General features: G+C 42.0%; 2 protein-coding genes across 6 annotated transcripts in view; both read left to right on the plus strand.

Moving 5' to 3' along the window:
• The window catches only part of LOC127053442 (zinc finger and SCAN domain-containing protein 29-like), an 881,068-nt gene that overhangs the window by 713,871 nt on the left and 149,808 nt on the right, over nt 1-17,389 (plus strand). The gene's annotated exons all lie outside the window — the stretch shown is intronic.
• LOC127053391 (VPS10 domain-containing receptor SorCS1-like) overlaps nt 1-17,389 on the plus strand; it is a 481,836-nt gene that overhangs the window by 1,756 nt on the left and 462,691 nt on the right. The gene's annotated exons all lie outside the window — the stretch shown is intronic.

The following is a 17,389-nucleotide window of genomic DNA, read 5'->3' on the forward strand; positions in this document are numbered from 1 at the left end:
CGCCGCGGTGGGGGCGGGATGCAGACCTGGCGGGGGGGGGTGGAGATGCAGCGCCGGGCCTTGGGCGACGTGCAGAAAGCGGGGCTGGGCCGCTGGACCTGGCTGGGCTCTGGCCCTTCGCAGCGGGTGTCACTCGGCAGTTTGCAGCCGGGCAAAAGTGCCTTTCTGCTGCAGCAAAAGTTTTCCCACCAGGCACCCGCGTTGCACTCCCGTTGCTCTTCAGTGGGTGAGGCCACCGGAAAGTTTGGAGAGAGGGCAGGGGTGGGACTGGAGAGGAGAGAGCCGTAGCATGGTGGTACGTGGAGCAATCCGTGGTGGTCCTGAAATCTCCAAACTCTCCGCAGCTTGCATGCGACGCATACTCTCGGGTCGCGAGCAACAGCGGGTGAGCGAAGATGCAAGTTCCATTGCAGAGTCGGAGCTGCCTTCTGTCCTTCCCTGCACTAGGGCAGGTCTGCAGTGCAGTCTGTGCCACCCGCTCCCTAGGGGCGGACAGGTGCCGAGGGAAATAAATCAAACCCAAATCTGAAGCTGTGTGCGCAGCAGAACGAGGGTTCCAGCAGAGGAACAAAGCGGCGGTTGTTTAATTTGTCCCTGCGGTGTTAAAAGAGACAGTTCCTGTATCTACAAGTAACCCAGATCTCTTCCTTGTGAATAGCAACAACAAAGAGCAGGTGACTAAAGGCGCATTCATGCCACACGGTGCGGAAGTTTTTTTATCAAGTTAACTTGAGCTCTGCTCCCTCTGAGCCTTGGCTAAGTGTGAAGCGGAGCTGGGATCTTATACCAGTGAGAAACGCTCCTTGTTTTGCTTTCTTGCCTTTTAAATCTAGTCCTGCTAAGGCAGAAGCGTGGACATCTCTGGGTGATTAAATGTTCGAAGTTCTGTGGCTCTTTCACTTTAAAAGAAGCAGAGAGAATGTTAATAAGAGTGAAGATGAGATGCAGTAATAGCAGGGACATGTTTTTCTTATTTATGGAGGAGATCAGTGACTCAGGCTAATGGGTTCCAAGGTGTTTTCAGTTCTTGTGCTACTCTGGAATACAGTTTCTGGCTGTGGTTCATGAATATGTATGTGCTTATCTTCAGCTTCTGGTATCATTTTAAAATAATGGCTTGATCATTATGAATTCCGTTTGGTATTAAGGTAAATCATCACGAGCCCATTTAGTATTAATGTAGATGTCATAAGCACGTGTATGTGATTCAGCCTTCATTGACTGGACCAGTATTTTATAGTCTTATCAGGAACTTTTAAATCAAATCATTGAAGCAGAAATTCTCACAATCCAGGTTTTCAGGACCGTTCCACCCCCCTTAAGGATTAGATCTCTCACAGGTACTACTAAAATTAATCCTCTAGTTTGAGCTCCAGTCTTCTAAAACTGATTGAGTTTGTCACCTTTTTAAAGGGATTCATTTGTGGAGCAAGGGCTTGTGAGTCTAAAAAGCCATCAAGCTTTCTAGCCTTGTGGTACATGTAAAGACTAAATATCTAATTCTATTTTAAAAAAAAAGATTTTGGTCCATTACTCCAACGTGAATTGTAAAACAACACAAAACAATTTACTATATGATAATTTTGGTTTACAGGAGGTGAGACTAGATGACTACAAGCATCCCTTCTGGCTTTATAACTGAAGGATGTGTTTTGGAATGGGGTGGGGAAGTGCTTTGGCTAATTAGTTACATTCTTCCCAAATAACTGTCTGTCAGACAGGGTCATGCGGACACCTTTCTTCTGTTGTACAGGAAGATGCCAAACCATCTGGTGCTATCATCACCTCCAATCTCCAAATTTTTTTTTTTCAAAAGTGGCTGTTAACCCCTATTGTCCTGGCCAAATTCCAATTTGGGTAATTATTTTTCCTACTGCAGTTTTAGTGGGATGCAATATAATTCCTCATGTTTTGTCCTGAACAGTTGTGTCAGTGCCGCTGTTACAGAGCCCTTCACGCTTCACCCAGACATGGCTACACTTCAGCGCTGGTTGGAGTGTGTGTCATTCATATATTGGGGAAAGCACCATGGGATCCCTTTAGATGAAAGATATTCTAATAAATGTAACCCTGTTGCCATAAAGCTGATATAGTAAATAACACCCATTACTACTGACCCTAGACTGATTCAGTGTTTTGGAGTAAGTTTCAGGAGTTGGCTCTTTTACTTAAGACATCATTACACCAAGATATAACACGTACAAACCAAATACTTTATTCAGTTTGAGGCAGGAGAAAGGACCCACCTATATAGCTTTGATTTCAAGAACAGATGGGTCTGTTTATTTGAAGGGAATAAAGGCACAAGATGGTAAGCCCTTTAGGATAGAGGCTGTCTTTTTTGTCCAGTACATGGTAATGGACCAGGACCCATTGTGCTAGGGCTCTTCTTAGGGACTACCGCAATACAAATAAATAATAATGGCCAAATTCGTCCATGGTGCATGGTCCATGGTCAGTAGCTTTACATCAGGGGCTAATCTGGCACATTATTGATCTGTAGTTGTACTGGTCACTGTGTCCTCTAAGGACCTGATCCATTTCTCCAGTTGAAGTCAATGGGTGTCTTTCCATTGGCCTCAGCTGGAACTGGAGGATTGGGCCCTGGTGAGATGAGATTTCTTTGCAAAGCCTTCCTCCAAAAGCTTTCAGTCAAACTCCAGTATAGATGGGGATTGTCTTGCTGTCAGAGGTCATTTTGAACCAGACACACGGAAATCTAGGATTCCTGGAAATATAGCAAACTTTAATGCTCCCAATTGGAACAAATGTTCTTTAAGAATAAAGAGACTCCTCTTTAGTAACTGCTTATCAGTGCATATTGATAAAACACAGGAGAATTCACGCTTAATGCAGGCGGAGTGCAGAGAGGTTGAGGAGCTGAAATCCATGCCCCTATCCTGGGTCTGGCATGCAGGACCATTGTTTGACAACCATTCCAAAACATGACCCATCCCTACTGAAGCCATCTGTAATCAACCAGTGAATGATTGGCACCGACACTCTTTCCATAGCATTTAGGGGCTGTGCATGCATTTCAGTATGACCATGTCATCAATGTTCTCCTCTCTCCCCACCAAATCACCATACACACACAGATTCCATATGTGGGGTGTAAGTGGGGCGGAAGGCTTTGTGCTGGTCCAGTGCCCCACAGGGGATTTTCATCACCCGTTTGGGACCTGCTACTGAGTGTGACCTCTTGTATTATTTTGCAATTATCCTCCAGATCTGGGGTATCAAGTCAGTGTAGATTTGGTGTCCCCACAGCTCCCTTGAGCCTCTTCTCAGGCTGCTGTCACACAGCTGTAGAAGATGGGTAGAGTTTGAAGGTGGAGCTACAGTAGGCTGCAGGTTATTATTTTCACAGGATAGGGTGTCATCTTGCAGAGGAGAACCCCAAAGATAGTTTTACTGTGGGGTTCAGGAGCATTAGGTTATCGGTGGTTCCAACCACCTGGTCTGCAGGAGATTGCATAGAGTTTCTGAAGCCTCAAATCTGCCTCTGCCCTAGAGTTGCTGTGAGTGAGTCTTGTGAATCTATTGCTTGCTGGAAAGACAGCCAGAGAGCAAAGCATAGGAAGAGCTGAGGAGATAAAGTGGAGGTCCATGGGAAGAAAAGCCTTAATATCATGCTAGAGGATCCTCTTGTAAAGGAATGCAGCGCATGTCCCTAGTAATGCAGTAGTAAGTGGTCCTGAACTGGAGAGGATCTGCCACTGCTTTCCTGCAGCTGGAACAGGTGAAGAATTGATGATGATACCTAGCACTTAGTGATAGACCTCAAAGAAAACAAGTTTTGTCCCTGTTTTACGGATGAGAAATTGACTTGTTCATAGTCAACCAACCAGCACCAGAGATAGGAATGGAACCTATAAAGTGTGGGTCTCATGACAGTATTCCATCCACTGGGCCATACTGCTTCTCTTCAGATTGCTGGAAAGGCAGAGGTGAATTTCTCTGAGATCATCATTGAGAATAGTCATCCCGAGACTGCTGGACATGGATTCTAGGTCAAACACAAAGTAGTCTGGCTGAGCTGCTTTTTAATTCCATCTGTTGGATAAAATCCATGATGCAGGTGGAATCTGCAGTGGATGCAGCCTGTGAGGATAGTCATCTCAGTGGTCAGGTGAAAAAAATTAGGTAGGAGGAGAAAAGCAAGGTCTCTTTATATAGGCGAGTGTATAGTGAGATTGTTGTGAGACTCCACAACAGACTTTGTCTGATGTTGAGCTTGGCCTTTCCAATAACTGAGAGGTAGAACAACAGTGTGATTTTTATTGTGTAAGTGACCTGGGTAGAGAACTTCTGCATTAGGAATCTTGGAATTTAACATGTATGCTAAAGCCAATTTCATACATTCTCAAGTATAAGTAGAACCTTGAATTCTTGGGATTCAGATTGCCAATAGCTTGAACTGGAATGCAGCTTTGCCTTTGACTTGGAACACTCTGAGTATTATAATGTAATGTATTACATTTTAAATACAAATAAATATAAAATAATGTAATGCATCAGTCACATGGTAAAATCACCCTAAATTGCCAATGAACCTCTTCAGTAGAGAAACCGAGAAATGTTGACAAAGTTTCATTTGTTTTCTGAGCATTTGATTCTTCAGGTGGCCCATATGTCCATGAAATGTGTCACAATTATGATCCTCTGTCATTCCATCACAGCTAGATGATTCAACATGAAAGTGCCTGCTCTTGGTGGGTATTCCTCAAAAAAACATCCTGTCTTTGGGCACACTGAATGGCTGGTGACTACCATATTTCTTCTGCTGACTTGCTGATTACCCATCACCCTTCTTTCACTCTGGGGCATTATTCCCAGAATGGAAATTTCACTGAGTTGAACCTGGTGATAGCTATGGAACCCACAGCAAGTTATGGTTTCAAGACAACAGCTATATCAGGGTTTATATGGCTACCTCTGTCTCTGGAAGCGCCTGCCTAACTGAGTCAGGTCATGTTGTCTTTTGTATGATGGTTGGAATACAGGAAATAGAGCTGAAGCTAGAGGTGAATTAATCTAAGCAGGATGTCAGCATTAAAATACACTGAAATGTAGTGTTCGCTAGCAGACAGTAGTAAAAATGAGCCAGATCCTGAAGTTATTTACTCAGGCAAAGTTCTCATTGATGTCAGTGGGATTGTCTGTATAAAGACTGAGTGAAAAGGAGGGATTTAGCTCAACAACCTTAATGCCACACACAAAACAAATATAAAATCCCTGTTTCATTTTCTGTTATTTTGGCTTGTACCTGCTACTCTTTATGCTTCATAAAATCCTTTATTTGCACTATAGAACCAAACAATATCCTGTATATCAAGTTTTCTCCCACTGAAATCATCAACTTTTCCAATCAAACCTTCAGTTAGGAAATTATTTCCCCAATAAATGCACAAGTTTTTCATCTTTCCAAACAAATCAAATAGCTAGACCATTTTTTTCTGTCTTTACCATGATCCACCTATAGCTATATTTCCTTGTGGGATAAAACAAAAGCTTTCGTTACACAGCACCTGTAAAACACACTATTTTTCAAGGGTGGCCATGTAATGACAGAAAGTAAAGCAGCAAAGAAGATTTATGTGATTGGAAGAAAGGATTGGCTTAGAGAATATCTAGTCTCCGAGGAAATCTGTGGCAGATCTTGACAAACTGAGGAGCTCCCATTCAGATCGGATAGACGTGGCCAGTGGCTTCCTGTTTCTCATACTGTGTTCTACATTCCCAAAGAAAAATTTTTTTTGCCACTCCCCACTGCCATCCTGGAGGCTAGATTGGTCATGACCCTCAGGTTGAGTATCCATGCAGTAGGGATCTACATTTCTATGTTGTTAAATGAAAAAGGGCCTTGATTCCAGTTCCCAGTGGGAGCTCTGAGTGTTAGACTTTAATTATTTGGGATCTTTAATTGCATATATAAATCCTGAAACTGGATGAAAGTCATTTTACAATCTGCATATTTTGCAGTCTCTCTTCTGAAATCAAACCATAACTGGAATAAGATCCTTTAATCTATAATGCTCGGGTTCTGTAACATGTTTGTTGGTACTACGCTTCCTTTCCTCTGACGATCTCCAAGCACTTTAGAAGCAATTAAACCTCCCATCAACCCCTTGAGATACATTGTCCCCTATAATAAGGAACCAGAGTGTTTCTGTTGATTCCCCTGTCAGAAGGCGTTAGAACCTTGCTGAAGTTTTGCTGTTTTTGTGGCAAGTGTACTTATTATCTCCACCTGGAATAAAAGGGAGATGGGAGTGGTCCTCTGGAGGGAAAGGGTGCTAAAAAGAGGAAGGGAATCCCCAGAGAGCCAAGCTCAGGAAAGGCGCTAGGTATGCGAAACAATCCCAAACTGACTGCTTCTCCCTGCCCTCTAAATTCTTCACACAGCTATTACTTTGCTCTGACTCTGGCTGATGAATATGTACGTTATACAAAGGCTTATGTCTCTCTCTCTCCCTGTGGGAACAGAATGTCTGGGTGGGACTGAAAGCTGCTTCAGGCTACAGGGCTGTGTGTCTTCCTGTTAATTTGGAGGATGTGAACTGAACTGCCACCTGGCAGTTTTCTTCCTCCCAGCAGAGCTGCGGGACTTCACACAAGATTTGGAGACCTTTAGAGAATGCATGACAAAAGTGAGGTGCAGGATAACCAAAACTGCAGGATATGTTCCGACAGCAAGGTGCTTTCTGTAGCATTACATTCTCTAATGCTGAAGCAGCTGCGTACAGCAGAAACCATTGGACTGGCTGGGCTAGCATAAGTACCACAGCACCTCTAATACTCAAAATACACTGCTGGTGTTTTAAAGAGTGTAGCTGAAGCTCATTCATCAAGGAGATTTGCAGATTGCCGCCAGGAGTAGGCAGTTCATTGCTTATCAGCTAGTGTCTGACTAATCATTTTCTGTTGTTCCTTATAACCTAAGAGCACATGTGCAGGCATTTTTCATGCTATGCACAGATCAGCCTAATTAAGAGCAAGAAAGAAGGGGGTGGGGAGTGGTTGGGGGCTGGAAGATGATAATTCGCAATCGTTATTTTGGATGCAGACATCTTCCAGCAAGCTATGGAGTCTGATGCAGCAATGGGAGGTGGAGGGCATTTAGCAACATTCACGAGGTTCTTTGCACCTTACAGGATACGATCCTGATTGAACTTAATGTAGATATGATGTAGGCATAAAAATTCAATGTCCCTTTGGCCAGTGATAACTTATAACCATCAGCGCAATCAGTGTTACCTGTAATTTTGAGATGCTTTGGCATTAGGCAGTAGGCATTTCAGAAAATTGTAAGTTTCAAGGGTGAGCAAGAAGGAATCTCTTGGATTTTTCCAAATTGTATTTCCTTAAGTGCACTTAAACTAGAGCTGAGTGAATAATTCAAAGGAAATAATTTATTCAACAAGTTTAGCCTCCTTTTCTGTTGACAAATTGTTCATGATCATCCCGTGGCTTTCTCAGATGTTTTTGTTCATAAGTAATCACCAAGTTCCCGATCCAAAACCCATCTGAAATCAGTGGAGAGTTTCCCAATGACTTCAATGGGCTTTGGAAGGCCCTAGCTAATCACTATAAATAATTTTTGCTCCGTAGACTTTTGTCATCAGAGCTGTATTTTAATTGGGTGAATAGATCAGTTTTCAGTTTCCTGACTGGATCATTGTAATTCTCTAAGGATTAAGGGTCCTTGTTTCCACCAATAATCTTGCCAGTAAATTCTTTTGCCAGAATATTCTCAGAAAACAAACAAAAAAGAGGCATGAACATGGGTGAAACTAATGTTATATTATGCTCAAGTGAACATTCATGAGACACTTTTTAAAAAAAAATTTACCCAGTTCTCATTTAAACATAGGTATTTAATGCTAGAAGTTATGATTAATTATTGTCAAGATCATGTGATGTTTGCATAGGGATTTGACCTGGACATTTGGTTTGTTGACAGTGAAGATTTAACTAGGGATCTAGAAAAAAATAATTTTTAAATGTTTTTTGGAAAAAATCTGAATTGTGCCAGGTGCGCTCCTGAGAGTTGATGTATTGTTTGAGAACATGGTGTGCTGGGGTGTTTTTATCCATCCTGGAGACACGCATGGCCAAAGAGCATGCAACATTCATTTTGAATGTAATGAGCAAGTATAGGCTGAGCAGAGTGGTGGGGTGGTGGTGGTCTTGGCCTTGTCTCACTACCGTATATGGCAAAGGAGATCTCCACACTGGCTCAGAAGACACTGAAGTGGAGCGGGGGCTGGGCTAGGATAGGGAACATAGGATCTGTGCTTAACTCTGACTCAATGGCCTAAAAGCCCTGCAGAGGAGTCACTGAGGGGCAGCAGCTGCTATTTCAGCCCGCAAGCCAAAAGCGTGGCCTGAGAGGCTAGCAGTTCTGGGTCCTTGTTGCAGGTAGAGAGAGTTGGCTTTGTTTTAGTTTTGTTTTTTTGAATGAAAAATGGCCTTTTTTTAACTATTAACAAAGTAATTTTTCCAGATTTTGTTTCTTTGATGGAAAAACCCAAAACCTGAGGAAAAATGTTGAAATATGTTTGTTTTTTATGATGATTTTTGGTTTATAATAACTGAAGTTTTTGGCCTTTCTTAGATTTTGGGGCCAGAAAAAAATTCAACTTCTCACCCCAAATTTTTCATTTTGGCTTGATTTTATTTATTTTTTTTTCCGGGAAAATATCTACCCTGCTCCACATATCGCTGGCTACACGTTTAATCGCTTGTTTAGATTGACGGTGTCACTTTAAATAGTGGACAGACATTGAATTTAGACCATGGAAAAAGCTGGGGAGACTTGTGCTATTTATCATTCAAAAAGATCTGTAGAATCTCCGGCGAGTGCTTATCTTTTCCTTTCTTCCTCCAGAGTTTCATTCAGAGAGCATGGAAATGCCTTAGTCATTTTCTTCATGCTAAAGACAGCAATTTCATCTGATGGACTTGGCAGTTCTATATTTCATTCTCCCGGTGGAATATTACTTTTTCCTTCTCTGTGCCCTTGATACGAAATATTCTGTTTCTGTTCACTGCTCTTCTGATCACCTCTCCTTGTGCCACCCACAGCCATGAAATGTTGACACTGTTACCTAGATACTACTGGGCAACGGACAGACTGCAATAGAAACGATGAGTTACACAATCTGAATTGTCATCTTAAAGCTGTTATCGTCACCATAATGTGACAAGCAGCAACAGCTAAGACAGCAAGTTAGGGCTTGACTCATTAAATAATGCTGTATACCTGTAAGTGTAGGTGTAAAAGTTGTCATGTTCCTGCTACACTTCTGGGATGTAGAAGGCACATGTTACTACTAATGGGTGAGACAGTGTCTCCATCCACAACCAGCTGCGTAATTATCATACTGAAAAACAATCCAACATCGTACCTTGGATTGTGATCCTGTAATTCGCCTGAGCTGAGCCATGTCAGCAATTGGCTGGGGGGGCTCCAGTTGCTGGATGAAGCAAGTGGTGCTGGTTATTCAGCAGATGGTACTCTTCACTCTGAATTAATTCTGAGCAATGGCATTGTGCGACTGGTGTCGCTGCCTTTCAAATGAGATGTTGTAGAATGAAGCTCTAGACAATTGTGAGTAGGAAAATTCCCATGGCAGTTTTTGCACAAACAGTGAATGTAAGTCCAAATTTGAAAATACTGGTTCCATTCTGCTTACCTGAAACTCCCCTTGTCATTTTCAGTTAAATTATTCATTGTTTGCATTGCACCAAAAAGTGAGGGCCAGATTTATCCCTGATGTCAATGGGAATACATCAGGTGTGAATTTGAGTCAAGTTGCTTTTCGTTTTCTGTCCTAAACTATTCCTTAGCATTGCTGTGTTCTGTTAATGAGGTGCCATGTTACATCCCAGAGGTGGTTGTCTTTCTCTGGTTGGTGAAGTGATTTTTCTATATACAGTCTGTACAATCTGTGAGTTGCTTGGGACTCATGGGTGAAAAGCGTTCAAATCTAAGATCAAGCCGGCTGTACAGAGATTGGGAAAGAAGAGTCTTTTTTGTTTTGTTTGTATAGCACCTAGCACAATGGGGTCCTGGTCCATGACTACAGCTCCTCGGTGCTATAGTTAAACAAATGTGAGTGGAGATGGATCTGAATGAAAACCTCAGATCCAAGTACTGTCAAATTTCAGAGGCAGGATGGTGGACTGGAAATCTGAAGCTGCGACAGATGTGGTCTGGCATTATAATGAGCAAGCCCAGTGTGGCAAACTTGCACAATTTTATCACCAGTCTTGTGATATTTAATGTTTTGTCTTTTAAACCCCACCTTCAGGAGTCGGGTGTCTGACTGAGAATCTCAGCTTTCCTCCTTAAGAAAAAGGGAAAAGAAAAGAGTTTGAAAACATGATCTGAGCGCATTCTGAAGACTCTTAAACCAGAAGACAAATAAAATGAATCCCACATTTATTATTTTTTAAAAATCATAGTTTTAAGCCAATTTCATTAGTTTTGAGGGGCATGACTCCTGATTTTTAAGCCTTATTTTATTTGTTTTATTTATTTATTGATGTATTTTTGGTGGCATGAGGTTGTTGATGCTGCAAAAACCAGATGGTTCTGAGGAAAGTGGAAGAACCCTACAGCAGGCATATGTGGGACAATCTGCTCTCTTGTGCCTTTACTGCCATTCACAGGAAAAATAAGATGATGAGTTAGAGATTAGCTCCCTGAAGCATGAGGTTTAGGATCCCTTCCAAAATTTTTGTTGTTAATGATAACTCTGGATATTCTTGTTATCCATATAATCTGCCAATCCCTTTTTGAATCCTGCTTTTTGAATCTACCTCCGCCCTTTTTGTGTGTGTGCATTTGCCTGGTTTTGTTTAATAGAAAAAACCCAACTAAAGCAGAAAATTGAACAAAATGTTGACAATTATGTGTCGATGCTTAGCTGGTGTAAATCAGTCTGACTCCATCAAAATCAATGGTGATATACTGACTTACACCAGCTGAGAATCTGACCTACTGGAATAAGCAGATGAACATAAGAACGGCCATAGTGAGTCAGACCAAATGTCCATTATAGGGTGACCGGATGTTCCGATTTTTATAGGAAAAGTTCTGATATTTGGGGCTTTTTCTCATATAGGCTCCTATTAGCCCCCACCCCATCCTGATTTTTCACGCTTGCTGTCTGGTCACCCTACTGTCTTCTGACAATGGCCAATGCCAGGTGCTTCAGAGGGAATGAATTGAACAGGTAATTATCAAGTGATCCATCCCCTGTCACCCATTTCCCAGTTTCTGGCACACAGAGGCTAGGGACACCATCCCTGACCATCCTGGCTAATAGCCATTGATACACAAGTTTGCTATCACTCAGCAAGAGATGACCCAATGTTGACTTTAGAAATCATTTTATTGAGAGAAGGTTATCCATGATAGGGGGATTACCTGCTTTTTTGAAAAGTCAAATGGGTTATTCAATGTCTATTTTAACAAGCTCCAGAAAGAGGCAAGAGATCCCTCCCCACACAGTGTAGACCAGGCCTTTAATTTCTCATATAAAGGGAGGCATAAGTAATTCTGCAGTGCCCACTGCTCACAATCAACTCTGTAGTAAGGACTAAGCAGTGCTCATCCTGTGAACATTTCTGAGATTAACTAAAACTTCCCATTCCACATCAGGACAAAACTGAGACCTCCTGAAAATTTTCTTGCAAAATCAGCGATTTGAATAAGTCTGGTGATCAGGGCACTCTGGTGGAATACAGAAGACTGGAATTGAGATCCTTGCTCCACACACATTGGTAACACCAAAATAATTACTCAGCATGTTCTTCTGGACAATCCTACAATAACACTGAAATATTCACAAGCCCCCATGAGAAATCCTGCAATGGCAAACCAGAATGCATTGCTCAGTGGCCACGAACAGCCCTACAACAGTAAGGCATGTGTTACCTACTACCTATGAACAACCCTAATTCAAAAAACCTATTGCTGACAAGCCACCGGTGTTCATGTGCAATCTTGCAATAACAAGCCCAGCTCCGAGGAGCAAACCAGCGTGTGCTCATTGTAGACCTGGCTTGACATGAGTAATCGGATGTGGGTGAGGCCTCATCTCTTGGGAGACAGGATTAGGGAGGTAAATAGATGAGCAGGCTGGGGACAGAATGTCTGTACTAGCTAAGATAAAGGGGAACGTCCAAGAGCCATTTACAGTGGAGAAGATAACAGTGAATAAAGATAAGCCTGGAACTAAGATGAGCTAAAGAGTAAGTCGTGCATGGACAGTGCATAGTCTACAGGGATTGGTTCCCACAAACTGACCAAGCCAATCCCAAAACGTGTGAAGCAATGTAATGTATATAAAAGAAGAGGTTTGCTGTGGAACTTAGGTATAAGGTTTACCAGCCATCCGAATCTTTGTTTGAGTCTAATCAGCTCAGCATAGCTTTGCTGTCTATCAAATAAAGGAACCTGAGGGATGAGACTAGAGTCAAACTGATTTCTTGGGGAGCCCTGTGGAAGGAGCCTCGGGGGAACCCCAACATTCATGAGCAGCCCTACAATAACAAACCAGTATGTGAGCAAAGGAGGAAAAAAATCTGCTAAGAAATATATTTCAGGCTGGAACTTTCAAGGAATTTGCTATAAAGCCGTGAGGAGGGGAAATCCTGTGTCCTTTTCGCTTTGCTGCTGTTTTCCCAAAGATATTTGCATGTGGTTTATGTTGCATTCAAACTGCTTTGCCTAGGGATGGTTTCAGAGTATTTTCTTGATCCGCTGCCGCTAAATGAGAGCATAGGGGACGGTTCCATTACCAGGAGGCCATTAATCTGAGAGGTCCCCAAAGTCCTTGTCACAAAGTTAGCATTGTCTGTATTCATGATTAAGCCAAGCCAAGACTTACAACAGCTCATTTCATGCGGGACCTATAAGATCAGGTAGGCTCCAAAGGACTTGAATGCTGTCACTTGCAAGAAATTGTTAGTTTGGTTCATCATCTTATTTTTCCTGTGAATGGCAGTAAAGGCACAAGAGAGCCAGATGGGCTCTCCTGATCAATAAACAGCAAATCATTGCAGGCCCTTTCTGCAGTGTGGGATTCCTCCCCCATGTGCAAAGCATTCTGCACCCTCTGTGTGGAGATTTAGGGGGTACAAAACAATGGGACTCCGGCTACTCAATTCGAGGTGCTTTTGAAAATCTCCTCCCTGCGGCGAATGAATGATATGAAACTGCTTCCCCTCACCTGCCTCATCATGTGCTCAGATCTCCTCAGTCTATTGGGCTGTCTAAGCTCCCTTTCTGTAATTTGGGGGTTGCAGAGGGCCCCTGACATGGCAGGTCAACTGTGTACATCCATCACAAGGATTTGCTGCAGGGGTCTATCTGATGCACAGGTAAATTTCACCATCATTTTAAACTGAGAGTTAAGGAGACATTTTGCTCAGGGTTCTTTGACCTCTTCAGCAATGTCAACTGTAGTCAGGACTTCCAGGTTGTACTGGGCTATCACATTTCCTAGATGTGCTTGGCCTCTCCCAAGGTGTTTTTAAAACGGCTGCCAAGACCGATGCCTGATAGAGCAGCAGTGAATTTTTTGTCACTACTGTTCAGGTTCTTATGCCATGCCCATCACCATGGTATCTCAGTGATGAGTTTTTTAAGAGGAAAATAACTTCGAAAAGTTCTGATCAATCAGATCTAAGTCTGTCTGTCTGTGTCTCTCTCTCTCTCTCTCTCTCTCTCATATATAAAAATAAAAGATGGCTTAAAATTAACCATTGCTCCAATCAGAGAGAGAAAAGTATTGCACTTCCTTTGTGGTACCATTATTTCCATATTTTCATGATGCCTGGTAAAATCTTGAAAGTTTAGCATTAATCTTGGGCCTGATTCTCCACTCCTTTTACAGGAGTAAATCGGGAGTAATTCAGTGCAACTCCATCTCTTTATTTCTTCTGACTCTTAGCTACTGAAAGACCAGGCAGAAAAGGAATCATTTCTGAAATAGATGAGATTCTAACAATGGCAGGTCTCAATAAGAAATGCCCCTTTATGAGAAACTTGGCAAGAGACATAAACTGAGAAATCTCCATAAACGAGCAGCAAACAATGAGGCCCAAAGGACTTGCCAGCTCCATATGAAATGTTACAAAGGAAATTTTATTTTAAACTCTTGTGTAAATAGTACTTGACTCCAGGAAGGCTAAAGAAATGATTAAACAGATGGTGAGGCGTGTTTCTAGGGAATTTGGAAAGAGGGCAAAATCTCCATATTTGGTGGTCATTGTCAAATATATAGACCTGTTTGTTTATGATGGGAGTGTATGCATCCCCTTCTACTCTGGCAATGAAGAGGTTAAGCATCAGAGTAGCTACCTCCCCAGCAGTGGCTAATTGCTTGACCAACAGGAGATGGGATAAGAAGCAGAAAGGGATGGCTGCCAGAGAGGCTGAGAACTATGTAGAGTGAATTGCAAATGGCTAGAAGCTGCTCAAGGAGCAGGAGAGATCACCTGAGGATTAGGGTGAGACTCCTGGGGGAGACCCTACCAGCCTAAATAGAGTTCCCTTCACTTATTCTCCAGGAGAAAGACGGGATGCCCTGGAGTCCTGCATCTACCAAGCCTATGAGGGATGTGACGAGGAGTTGAGGACCCTGGGAGCTGAGCTGAAAAGCTAAGAGATCAAGGGCCAGCGTATAATTTCAAGTGGCCCAAGCATATGCCTGGAATAGGCTTCTAAGGGAGGTTGTGGAATTCCCGTCATTAGATGGTTTTAAGAACAGGTCTCCTCCAGCCCTATATTTCTGTGATACTATGACTGGTGAGAGGGCTGAGCCTGCTCTCACTGACATTAGTGAAACTTGCTAATGAGATGTGAATTAGATGATGACCCATTCGTAATTTTGTTAGACTTACCTATAAGTGACTCAGCTGATCAAAAATATGGTCCTTGTATAGTTAGCCGATTTGGATTTTATTTGCTTACTGCTGGAAGATGAAAACATTTCCTAATAGGAGAAAAAAAAACATGGTGCAGTAAGGTGTAGGAAACAGCTGTAATGGATTAATTTTTCTATCACATGAGGACACAATGAGTGACAAATGTTTTCAGATATTTGCCTCCCATGTGTTGTGTTTACAGACAAAGAACATGCACTGTCATTAAAGCCAAAACTCTCCTGAGAAGCATATTTGAATATTCGAACATAGGCATTTTAGCTGGTTGAAAAAATTTTGTCGAAAGTTTTCCATTGGAAAATGCAGGTTAGATGGAATTGAAAGGTTTTGCAGGACTGTGTTTGTATTTGAAGGAGAAAAGTTGAAAAATCATTTTGTTGTTGACATTATCAAAACAAAATGAGGACATTTTATTTTGACTATGATTTTGTTTTGACTTTTATATTGCATGAAAATATTGATGCAATTTGTTTAGCATAATTTAATTATTGCTAGGTTCAAATGTCAAAAAATTAAATTAAACATGTCAATAGTTCAGAATAAAAACATTTCAGAATTTTTATTTTGTGAGAAACTGACTTTTTTCCGCTTTTTGTTTTCAAAATGTTGCTGTACTTTCTCAGGGAACCAAAATTGTGGTTTCTGGCCAGCTCTAACAAGTGTGCAAACAGGCTTTTTTGAAAATCCAAAACTCCTTTAGGCAATTTTTAAGATGGCTGCTTTACAAAGATGCACTTCTTCACTGGCTCCCTAGCAAGTCTGATAATGAACTGAGAAACAACTTTCTTTTTCTTTTCTAAAACTATCTGAGCTTTAGTCAAGCGTTACATGGAAGGTTAGAACTGTTGCAATTCAGCCATTTAATGCTAGAGAGAGCACAAAGGAATGCTACATTGCAAGGCTAACTTTCAAAAGGGAGGTATTATTCACTGCTTCTAACCCTGAACTACCGAGCAGATTGCATATTCTGGAAAGTTGAGTGTAAATCCTTTCCTTGAGTATAAGTATTGTACGCTGCTACTGATGTTCAGTATTTTCCATACATAATAAATGAATTTAATCCCCTTACAACTACAAATCCCCAAACAATTTTAACAATGTTATTCACTCCTTCAAAGTAGCATTCTTTAGTATTTTGATGCACTGAAAAGTATACCAGGCATTTCTCAGAAGTCAAAGAAACACTCGCTTAGAGCATGGTGGGAAACAGTCTTCCCATCCCATGAAAGATTTTGAGAAATGTTCCCATTCCAGATTAGAACAGAAATTGAAAATTTCAAAGTTTTTCACAACAGAATATGAGAAAAATGAATTACGGTCAATGGAAACGCTGTTTACAGCCTGACCATATTGAAAAAGTACTAAAATGGGCTTCACCTCCTAAAGGAAAACTTGTTTTGTTTTGAACTGGAAAACCATCATTTTTTGCTTACAAAATATCAAAAGTCAAAGTTTTGACAACTTTGAAACTTTTTTTGAAAAGTTGTCAAGCTGAGAGATTCATCAGAAGTGACCCCTTCCTGCGGAAAGATTCAGTCTTGGCAAATTTGCATTTTTCAACAAAAAAAAATTCCGTCTAACATTTCCTGCCCAGCTCCCCACACAATCCATCTCAAACAGTTGGCAGACTATGTTTAGACTGGAAATAACAAGTAGTGGTAATTCCAGCCACTGCAGGAACTCCTAGGAGAAATTCTATGGCCAGCGTTCTCATAGAACTGTAGGGCTGGAAAGGACTATGAGAAGGAAGTCAGACTAGATGGTGACAGAGGGACTCCCTTTTGGCATATTCAGGAATCTGCTACAGGCAGTAAGGAGTGGATAGGTGAGGCTTATATCACTATAATCCTGTGGTTACCATGTAAACATTTTAGTGGTTTAGTTAATGTTTTTTTTTTTAATTTGAAAATAAGGACAATGAAGAGATGAGATGGAGACCACTATGTATCACCTTGTTGTAGGCATCACAGAAGTATATACAGCCCGCGATCCTCTAAGCCAGGGTAGACATAGTCCGGCTTGCGGGCCTTTCTCTGCCATGCTAAAAATAGCCATGTAGATATTTCAGCTTGGGCTGGAGCTTGGGCTCTGAAGCCCACCCACTTCCTAGGCTTCAGAGCAGCCCGAGCTGCAACCGCTGTGTGTAGCTTGATGGCGCAAGCCCGAATCTGTTGACCCAGGCTCAGAGCTTGACTGCCGTGGGCCGCCACTCGTTGTGTAGACATGCCCTTAAGGAGGTTGAGGCTTAGCCTCATCTGTGCCAGGTGTAACTGCCTCCCTGGGTGAAGGGAATGAATGTAGAGCATGGCAAGGGCAGTATGAGACTAAGAATGAGGCCTGCTGGGGAGATGAAGGCAACCTATAGAGTGGCAGAGGAGAGAGTCTAGGGAGAAGAGATGTGCCAGTGTGGGTGTGAGAGGTGGGA

Source organism: Gopherus flavomarginatus, chromosome 6 (assembly GCF_025201925.1).
Source record: "Gopherus flavomarginatus isolate rGopFla2 chromosome 6, rGopFla2.mat.asm, whole genome shotgun sequence".
Classification (NCBI taxonomy): Eukaryota; Metazoa; Chordata; order Testudines; family Testudinidae; genus Gopherus; species Gopherus flavomarginatus.